At 42.8% G+C, this 11,252-nt stretch overlaps 1 pseudogene; it reads left to right on the top strand.

The window, feature by feature from the left end:
* Positions 1 to 8,739: 8,739 nt before the first annotated feature.
* Positions 8,740 to 9,479, top strand: LOC147994638 (partner of Y14 and mago pseudogene; annotated as a pseudogene).
* The last annotated feature ends 1,773 nt before the right edge of the window (positions 9,480 to 11,252 follow it).

The following is an 11,252-nucleotide window of genomic DNA, read 5'->3' as shown; positions in this document are numbered from 1 at the left end:
CAAAATTTTCACAAACAGAATATAATTTCCATGGTGAATTCCTTGCTTCTCCTGGCTTGCTCAACTTGCTCTCTTATAGAACCCAAGAACTCCAGCCCAGGGACAGCACCACCCACAATGGGCTGGATCTTCCCCTCTTGATCACTAGTTGAGATCACTGCCTTGCAGATCGGTCTCATGGTGACATTTCCTCAACTGAGTCTTCTTTCTCTGTGATAATTTCAGCTTGTGTCAAGTTGACACACAAACCAGCCAGTATAGTCACTTACCCCAGAATTCCCTAATGTCCCTTAAAACAGGCCTGCAAGCTCATTGGTTGTCTCTCTGACTTGCTAATGAGGGAATTCAGCATGCTGGACTTCTGCAGAATAAAACACTCAATGTCTTTTCATACTATTTGAATCCGAGTATCATTCTTTGGCGAGCCATAGGCCCTCATACTTGTGACTATTATGTAAAATGTTTGAGATGTTCTAACTTAGATCACAACAACCCTAAAGGTGCAAAGGTCATCTGACAGCATCTGAAACCTGTACCAGAGATTTCCCTTCAGTGGTATTAGCTAATTTAACCTAATTTCCTTATTAATTCACTTAGTAAATTAATTCAGGACTATTTTTTGTTTTATTATTATAAAAAATCATGGGACTACTCCTCTAATGTCAGGTCCAAAAGAAACTCCAGTTCCCCGAATCCCAAGAGGCAGTCCAATGAGCTCAGCCTGTGGCAGTCAGGTAAGAGTCAGCATTCCTCTGGAACATGTGAAACTAGCTTCTGTTCCCCTTACCCAGCAGAAGGGACACATGGGTACCTGTGGTTCCCATTACCATGTGAGAGCTCCAGGCTTCTTCAATGTTACAGTAATCAGGTACTAGTGCACATTTCAGAGTCCAAGCCAGCATCCCAGCCTCCTCAGTTCACAGGCTCCCTGACCCCAGCCAGTCAAATTCCTTACAACCCTGCGAGTCTCCCTGTTTTCTCTGTTCTCTATGCTCCTGCAGAGAGTCTGGCCCTGTCCAGAATGTTGACCATGTTCAGTTTACAGCTTTCTTTTTCTGCTCTGGACTCTTCTAAATGCCTCTGGCTGGTCTCTCTCTCTCTCTCTCTCTCTCTCTCTCTCTCATCATATATCCAGCAAATTGAATCCACATTTCTGGTCACAGTTATTTGACTCTTAGCCTCTTGGAAGCAAGTGCTTTGTTTTGTGCCAATAGCTGTATGTGTAAAATGCACATCAGAATACAGAGCTTAATATGAAATACATCAGTGTTAATGACATCATTAGTAAATGTCTTTATACTGATTATATGTTAAATGATAATGCATTGACTAGAACCATGATATATGACTCAAATTTCACTCATTTCTTTTGACCTATTATTTTTAAAATATAGGACTATTAGAAAATTTAAAATCACAAATGTGATTTGTATTTTATTTCCATTATGTGGGGCTGGTCTAATTTTTTTCTTTTGCCTAACCTTTAAAAAAAATGCCTTTTCATACAAGAAAGTTATGTTTCTCCCCAGTGTCTTTCCATTGTGGAGGAAAGGGATCCATGAACCACTGGTGACATGGTTCCTTCCTCCAGTAGGCTCATCTGTTTTACCAAGTGGCTCCCAAGCTTGTCCTGTTGCAGAGCCCTACTCATAAGGCTTTTTTGACTGGAGACTTACTCTAGGGCCACCAGATAGCTAGCACACTGAATTCCTGTCTCCATCTCCTGGCTCAGTGTTGCTGATGCATGCCATTTCTGGTGACTCTGGAGAGCAGAGCCTCCTGCTGGGCTCCCTGAAGGGACAATGAAGAGAGCCTTCCCAACCCTCCCTCAACTCCAACTGAAGAATGAAAAGAAAGAAATGTTCTAAGGAGCCCCTGGGAAGTGTGGGGGAGCCCTGCTGTTCTGTAAAAGGCGGTTTAAGGAAAAAACTTCACAGAAAACCAGTTATTACCTCTTAAGATCTTTCCTTTAACCTATATCACACTGTTCTGTTCTTTCTTTTTTCTTAGAGAGGAACAAAGCAGTGTGTGATAAATTGTATATTCTTCCTGTGTTGCCCTTGGAAGCAGCCCAATGAGTCCATGCAGTCTCAGACAGAATGATTGGCACGGAAATCCTTCCAGGGCAGAGTGGTGTGGGTTCAGGAAAATTGAAAGGAATGTGAAGGAAGGGCAGCTGAACCTACACACAAGAATCCTGTCAGTTTACAATGCTCCTGAAATAGTTTCCTAGGCCATTTCTGATTCCTCCTGGCTTCAGACTTCTTTCTGTTTACCAGGGGAATCAAGACTGAGGTTTCCTGTGGACAGTGCACGTCTGCTAGTTCCTGGGTTTAGCCATTTTGTGCTGTCTGCCTCTTCCCATATTCCATATCTTTGAGTGGAAAGTTTTATACACAGTGGTTAATTTTATCCCAGTATTCTGTATGGTTAAGAACATGGATTCTGGAAGCACCCAAAGTCGGAGGTAACAACAAAGGCTGTACTGACCTAAACCGTTTTAGTCAGGGTTACCACTGCCTTGCTGAAACCACAAGGAGAGCAATCTGCGGAGGAAAGGGATTTCACCTCATAGTGCATCAATGAAGGAAGCCAGGACAGGAACTCAACAGGGCAGGAACCTGGAAGAAGGAGCTGCTGCAGAGGCCATGGAGGGGTGCTGCTTACTGACTTACTCTTCATGACTTGCTCAGCGTGCTTCCTTTTGGCTCCCAGGCCCACCAGCTCCGGGATGGCCCCACCCACAATGGGCTGGGTCCTCCCATATCAGTCATTGAGAAAATAACTTACAGTCAGATGTTATGGAGGCATTTTCTCAAATGAGTTTCCCTCCTTTCAGATAATACTAGCTTGTATTAAGTTGACACAGAACTAGCTAGCCAAGTCTCCCTTCCTCTGTAAGTGGGAGGACTGACCCTCTGCAGAGACTTTTGTTGTGAATGAGACTGTTATAGTTTCAGTAATAGAAGTGGGCAAGGAATGGCTCAGAATTCAAGACGCTAAAGCAAGCTTAGGGTAAGGGAATTAGCTTCCTGGTTGGCAGCATCCCAAAGTCTCCACATGGCTGCAGTTTTACTCAGTCAATTATTCTCTGCAGAAATAGCTTCTTCTCTGGAGAAGGAAACACCCACGAACCACCAAACTTGACCATATGGCTAATGCTCACACAATCAGTTGTTCCTCTCCCTTGGGGAGACTATTCCCACACCTAGGTACATTTTGCTCTCTTTTAGAAACCCACATTTGTACTCTCCTGTGTACTTTCTTCTGAGAGTGTCTCTTTCTGTTAAGTCTTATGATTAAGCCCATAATGAAATATGTTTAATAAAAGTCTCCAACCCTTCTTTATAAACTGTTTAAACCCAAAATTATTTTTATTATTGAAGCTGTGAATCCTGGTTTGTCCTTAGTCAAGGTTCCTAAAGTTCCCAGGGAACTCATCAAGTTACCAAGGTCAGCAGCATGGAGTTTTGTCTCTGTCCCCTCACTGCTGAGGTGTGCTGGCATTTGAGAAGCAGCTATCATTGAGAAGTTAGTTCCTTTAGTATACCTGGGGAAAAGGACCAACCTCATCCTGGCAAACACAGGGACACAGAGGAGAAAACTACTTACTAAATTTGATGCAAGCCTTCTTAAATTCCGCAATTGGATCCCACTTATTCCTTTATCATCTGATCTAAGCTGACCTCATGCCTGTCCACTCTTTATCACAACCATGTCAATAAAACAAAACAAACAAAACAACAGCAGCAGCAGCAACAACAACAACACATTTGCTGCTCCATTGTGTCTTCATTTCTTTATGATCATTACTGGGAAATTCAGGCTGCCTTTCTGAGAGCTCCTCATCTCATAGATAAAAGAACTTAACAAACTCAAGAGGAAGCTGAAGGCCCATTTTATGGGGTTTGAGAGGACAGTATCAACAAGGCAGGTACCATAGAACTTCCTCAACTGGCAGGAGAGAAATGGGCAAAAGAAGAAAGAAACCCATGCTTTCAGGGTTAGATATAAAGAAAGCAAGCAGGCTCAACATGGAGACCTGCAGAATAATATTCGGGGGCATGGAAGACAAGGGGATGGGTGGGTAATGGGAAGGTAGTGGTAGGTGGTGGGTGGTGACTGGGGGAGGGGGACATGTCTTCCAAGTTATAGACCAAGAAAGCAGGCAGGTTCAATATGGAAGCTTGCAAAATCAGATGCATTGGTTTGTGTGGGTGGGGGTGTCTTAAGAGAGTAGGAATGCTCCCAATATTATGGCCAACAGATTAGGAATGTTTTCAGTAGTTATAAGGGGTGATGTAGAGGGGTCAGGATGATAAAAATTACAGTTTTTTAGTTAGAACTTGCGAAGATGTCAGACTTAGTGAAGGTGAATTTTTGTCAGGATTTCTGTTGCTATGATAAACACAAGGACCAAAGCGAGGTGGAAGGGAGAGGTTTATTTCATTTTAAAGCTTGTCCTTCATCATTCATGGAAGACGGACAGAGCAGTAACTCAAGGCAGGAACCTGGAGGCAGGAACAGAAACAGAGGCTGGGGAGAAAAAGAAAGCTTATTGGCTTCTTGCTCATGGCTTGCTTCCTTATACTACACAATAACCCCTATCTAGGTGGCCTCACCCACAGTAGGTTGGGCTCTCCTGCATTAGTCCTTAATCAAGAAAATTCCTCCACAGACTTCTGTATAGGCCCGTTTAAGGGGAGAATTTTTCAAGAGAAGTTCCTTCTTTCCTGTTGATCCTGGTTTTTGCCAAGGTGAACAAAAAGAAAAAATAAATCTAACCAGGACAATCTGTAAGCAGCTGCATAAAGGGAGGGGCTCCCTTGATCATTGAAGGGATAGTTATCTCTTGTATCCTTTTAAGGTCTTTAGATGACTTATGTTTCAAGGTTATAGTTTTTGAAGTTTGTTTTCTGTCCATGTGATTGACAAGCCCATCTGAATTAATTTTATGGGAGGAGCTGAAGGTATGCATCTATATTATAAGTCTTGAATAATTCAGATTTTCATGTTTCCACTCAGAGAGAAATATATAATTCATATCTTATTCTTTGACCAAAAATCATGTAAGGGGCTGGAGCGATAGCTTAGTGGTTAAGAGGACCAGCTGCTCATCCACAGCACCCAAGTTCAAGTCTCAGCACCCACTTCATGACTCATAATCTTTTGCAGGATATAAAAAACACCTAAATGAAATGTAAAAAACATTGATATTGATCCTGGTGACACACATACCTTAATCACAGCATTTGGAAGGCAGAAGCCCAGAGATCTCTGTGAGTTCTAGGTCAGCCTAGTCTACATAGTGAGTTCTTGGATAGCCAGAGATGCACACTAAATTGTTCCAAATATATGCCTTTAAGAAGAAATGATATTGAAGCTGTAGCAAAAAAAAGTGTCCAAATTCTCCAACAAGGAAAAGATGGGACAGATGCCCTGTTGAATTATATCAGATATTTTAAGACTTTGTGTGTGTGTGTGTGTGTGTGTGTGTGTGTGTGTGTGTGTGTGTGTGATGTACTTATTATGGAGAGAGTCCATTTATACCTTCGGGAGAGTGAGCTCATGTGTGTGCATGTGTGTAGAGCAGCATTTTGCAATTTGTGGATTGCAGCCCCTTTGTAATGTCATAGTTAGGGGTCACCACAACACAAGGACTCTATTAAAGGGCAACAGCTTTAGGAAGGGTGAGAAGCACTGATATACAGGCTAGACATCTATATTGAATGTCTTTCTTTTATTGTTAAGACTCTATTGAATAGCCAGAAGAATCCTGATCAAAACCACAAATGCTCCCTGTACCACATTACCTAATTTCAAAATTAGACAGAGTCGGGATAACAAAAGACAGGATTTTGTAGAAACACATACATTATGTGTCAATGGAATAGAACAGAGGACTGAGAAATAAGCCATGTAGTCACAGCCATCTGATTCCTACTTAATAAATGTGTGTTGGAGAAAAGGTATTCTTAAACAGGTGATGTCAGGCAAATTGAGTAGCTACACATTGAAGAGTAACACTAGATCCCCATCCCTCCTGCTCTATGAAAATCAACTCAAAATGGATCAAAGACTGTAACTTAAGCCCCCAAAGTATTCTTGAGAGGATATCTTTGCTCAATCATTCATCTAACCTAGAATAAATCTACATCCTATAAAGAAGTAAAGTAGAGAAGGACAGTGTGGCACATTCTAATCCTAACTCAAGTCACCATAAACAGGTAAAACTCTGTGAGGTCAGGCCACCCTCTTTACATAGCTTGTTTTAGACCATCTAGGGCTTTACAGTAAGATCTTATCTAAAAACAAAACTAAAATAAAACAATGATAGCTAATAAGCAATATAATTAGTAGATGAGCAAATGATCTGAATAGAAATTTCTGTCTGTCTATAAGACTGTCAGTTTCTGTCTCTCTGTGTCTTTGTGACTCTGTGTCTCATGCGTGAACATGTGTGTGTGTGTGTGTGTGTGTGTGTGTGTGTGTGTATTACTTGGGCCTGCACCCAGAACTGGATGCTGGGTAAATATTCTACCACTAAGCCACACTTCCAGCCCTCAACTGCTAAACAGATGTACAGAAAACCAATAAATGTGATTTTAGCAACCAAGGAAATACAATTAGAAACTCCACTGAAATTCCATGTCACCCCAGGGAAAATGATTATTCTGTATGTAAAGCAACTTAGATCCTGGTCTGATGACCCAGGTTCAATACTTAGAACCAATGTAAATGTGGGAGAAGGAACCAATTCATACAGACTCTCTCTGACCCTCAGCTCTGCCCTGTGGTACACATATTCCCTGACATAAATGTCACTCACACATCCAAATACTATTTCTGTTTTTGGTTTTTAATACAGAAATAAATATATAGGTTTATATTGCTGATAGGAATGTAATGGCTGTAGAGAATAATATGGAGGTTACTGAAGGAACTAAAAACAGAACCACTATCATAATCCACATGTACTACTCCTGGTGGATACTCAAGGGAAAATATGAAGTCGGCCTCAGAGTTTATCAGTACATGGACAGGTGAAAAATTATTTTTTCCAGAAATGCCTGATGTCTAGAGTGTGCCTGTGACTGAGCCTCCAGCTTATGTGGGACTCAGTTCTGGATCCAAACTCCCCATTCCTGCAGGACCAGAAAGTACCTTTCAACCACATTTCCAGCCCAGTGGCCTTAGAGGTCAGTTCAGGGCCTGAGGATTGGTTCCAGTTTGCTCAGGGTTCCCTTGAAATACTGCAATTTTGCTTCCAGTGGTATCTGACATCCATGTGGGTATGAAATCCTGAAGTCTGAGGTGCCAAAGGTTACTGCCAGGCCTCAAGTCTTTCTTTCTATGGTTCTAGAGGTTACTTTGTGCCTGTAGCACTGTGTTCAGTCCCATGATTGTAGACAGACTATCTGGTCTGAAATTGGGTATCCAGTCTCCAACAGGATTTTAGAAATCTGTGAGTCTAGTCTTTTTGAGTTCAAGGCCATACTGGTCAACAGATCGAGTTCCCAGAGAACCAGAGCTACACAGTGAAACCCTGTATTAAAAAAGAAAGGAAGGAAGGAAGGAAGGAAGGGAGAAAGGAAGGAAGGAAGGAAAGGAGAAAAGAAAAGGAAAGAAAACTAAAAGAAATAATCCTAAAAGCAGCATGAAAGAAAACAATAGCTAACAAAGAACTGAATCTTGAAGCTGTGCTATGCTCTGGGAGCTAGAGATCTGAGATTAATGTCTTACCTTCCATCTCATCTCCAGCAAGGAGTGGGTGGGAGCAAAGTCCTTCATTTCAAAGCTCAGGCTTTCTCCTCTGGTCAGGCGGCTGCCTTGTTCCTGAGATTCATGCTAGGGGCTTCTGTATTTAATATTCCTGTAGCTCTCCCTCCTTGGTATTTCTGCAACTGGGTTTGAATAGGCAAAGGCCACCAAACCTTGTATTCCTCTTGAAGTATTCCTGGATTAGAAGTTAACTCAGAGCAAACCAGCAATTAGTAGTAATCAGCTCAGCTATTTACAGGTATGCATGTAGAGTCTCTCCTGAATTATGAAGTGCATGTGCGCTCTCAAATAGAGAATAGAGAAGTGGCCATCTGTCTTTCCACCCTGTCTTCCCCAATGGTTATCAGGATCCTGTGCAATCTGAGTATCCTGGCTTCTTAGATGTTCTGCTGACTCTAAAGTCTCCATTGTCTGGTGTTATTCCCATATTCTGGGAAGAACTCAACTGTGTTCTGAAGGATACACAGGGTTATTGAAAGGAGATGAACATGAATGAGCCTTCTAGACATAGAACAAGCTGGCACCTGGGAGGAAGCAGATTGGGCTGAAGAACAGTGTTTTTCAGGCATCTGTCATGCCAGTGACATAAGGTGGTGGAAATTAGGAAGGTAACCTGAGCAAGGTTTCCATGTAGAGCCAGTGGGTTATCTAGGAGGCAGCTAGAAATCTTAACCCAGAGCTCAGGGAGTTGTTCTCAGTACATCCTCTCCGAACTCACTTTGTCATGCCTGCATTAGGTTTAAAATGGACCTAACTCATCCACTAGACAGCAACAATGATGCATAAAAAGGCATAGTCTACTTGAGTTCTCAAACTCAAAAGCACCCAACATAATTCCAGATCCAACCCAGATCACTTAAAAAGCAATTTTAAAAGGGAATGAATGCTGCCATTTATCAAGAACTTAAATGCAGGACAATTCCATTTATTACCCCTAGAAATTCATTTATTGTGTTTGGGTTCTCAAGATGGTGACTCCCTATGTAACTGACGAGACCGGCGGCAACTACATTGCCTCAACACAGAGACCCGATGGGACATAGCACAAGCAGCTGAGGGTCAAAGAAGGATACATGCTCCAAGAATCCCAGTCTATGAAAACAAGTATGTGAAGTTTTTCAAGAGTAAACCAGAACTTCCCCCAGGGCAGAACCCTGATGACACCACACAGGTCACCCCATCCAGACCTGACAGTGGTGAAGCAGGCCTCTCCAAGACAGCCAAACACAACCTGAAGCAGAAGGAGAAGAGGAGGCAGCAGCAAGAGAAAGATGTAGAGGCCATGAACAGGACTCTTTTTTTTTCTTTTCTTTTTTTCGGAGCTGGGGACCGAACCCAGAACAGGACTCTTGATAAGGTGTCTCTGAGAGACTCAGCCCAGACACCCAGTGCCCACCATGGCCCCCAAGCCACATCTCTAGCTACCTTCCATGCACCCGACTCTGTTGGCACCACAGAGAAAGCCAAGAAGATCAAGAACCTAAGGAAGAAACTGATAGGTGGAGGAGCTTCAGTAACACCTCCAGGCCGGGCAGTTCAGCAGAGAACAGCTGAAGAAGCTGACATGGCACAAGGTTCTGGAGGAGGAGCTGGAGAACTTGGAGTTGGGCCTGTGAGGCTTCAGGAATAGGGGAGTGGACTGAAGAACAAACCATGGGGTTCTCTGGGGTCCAGGGAGCATGGGCCACAGCAGTCGGGGGGCACCCCCATACTGGCTCACTTTCCCCTCCTATGGCCCGACTCTGTCCTCTAGATCCTAGGATCTCTCTTCTTCATCCCTTCTCCTACTCAGCTCCAATTTTTGAACTTTTCCCTTCCATCCCATTGTTCACAATCTGAGTGTTGACCCCAGGAACCTCTGCTGCTGATCTGGGTGTCTTGTTGAAAAGGAACCTCCGGAGGGTGGGAGTCTGTCAGGGATCTGTGGCTGAGGGTACGAGGAGTACCCAAGTTTTGGAGTCTTGGTTCCTGTTCAGTGTTTATGAATAACTTCCCTGATCACCCGAACCACCATCACCTCCTCCTCCTCATCTTCCTCATCTTCCTCCTCCTCCTGTCCTTCCTTCTCCTCCTCCTTTTCATCTTTTACTTAAGAAAGTATGAATAAATTCTTGTAGACACCCAAAAAATGTTCATTTATTGTTTGTAGCAAACCTATGCTCTGTTGAGATATAGTGGTTTCCATAGATTTATTTATTCGCTTGTATTTGTTTGTTTGTTTTTATGTCCACAGGTGTTTTGCTTGCATGTATATCTGTGCACTAGTGTGTGCCTGGTGCTTAGAAAGATCAGAAGAGGGCATGAGATCCCTGGCACTAGAGTTAAGGAGTGTTGAGAGCTGCCACGTGGGTACTAGGGCTCCAACCCAGGTCCTCTGGAAGAGCAGCCACTGTACTTAACTGCTGATTCATTTTTCCAGCTCATTTCCATATTTCAAATACAGAAAAGTGGAAATCTTGGGATTAACCATCCAGGTAGACAAGGCCAAACAATGACCACACCCAGCTGTATAGGCTATGAACTTTCATTTTCTTTTGTTTGTCTCCCATGATCTGCAAAGGGACAACCTGTGTCTCATAAGATGAGAAGGGCCTGAATACATAGCCCTATTTTTACTGAAGCAGGGAATGTTAGGAGTTCCTCCCCTAGAAATCTATCAATGTGAACTTTTTCAAGATCTGATCAACTTGTGAGGAATTAACCCAGCACCATTGGTCACAAATTCATTTTTTTCAGTATTTTTTTCATTTATTGAAATTTTTTATTTACATTTCAAGTGTTATTTCCTTTACTTGTTTCCTGGACATAAGCCTTCTATGCCATCCCCCTTCCCTGCTTCTATATTGGTGTTCCCCATCCAATTTGCCCCCCCCCCATATACACCTACACTGGCGGATCCAGCCTTGGCAGAACCAAGTGCTTCTCCTTCCATTGGTGCCCAACAAGGCCATCCTTTGCTACATATGTAGCTGGAGCCATGGATCAGTCTATGTATAATCCTTGGGTAATGGTTTAGTCCCTGGGAGCTCTGGTTGGTTGGCATTGTTGTTCTTATGGGGTTGGAAACCCCTTCAGCTCTTCCAATACTTTCACTATTTCCTCCAATGGGAAGCCCAGTCTCAGTTCAATGTTTGCTGCTAGCATTCACCTCTCAAGAGGCAGGACCACTGAAATGCAGATGCTTCATTCCTTGTTAAAAGGGAGAACAAAAATATTCATAGGTGGGGATATGGAGGCAAAAGTTTGGAGCAGAGACTGAATGAATGCCGATTCAGAGACTGCCCCACATATGTATATAGGCTCTATATATCTATATATCTCTATCTCTATCTCTATTTATCTATATCTATCTATATATGTGTGTATATGTGTGTGTGCGTGTGTGTGTGTGTGTGTGTGTGTGTGTGTGTGTGTGTATAACAAAAAGTAGATAAGATTGATGAAGCTAAGGAGTGCATGAGGACAGGAGC

This window comes from Rattus norvegicus, chromosome 4 (assembly GCF_021556685.1).
Source record: "Rattus norvegicus strain SHRSP/BbbUtx chromosome 4, alternate assembly SHRSP_T2T, whole genome shotgun sequence".
NCBI lineage: Eukaryota > Metazoa > Chordata > Mammalia > Rodentia > Muridae > Rattus > Rattus norvegicus.
The sequence above is the reverse complement of the archived record's forward strand: the minus strand, read 5'-3'. Positions and strand labels throughout refer to the sequence as shown.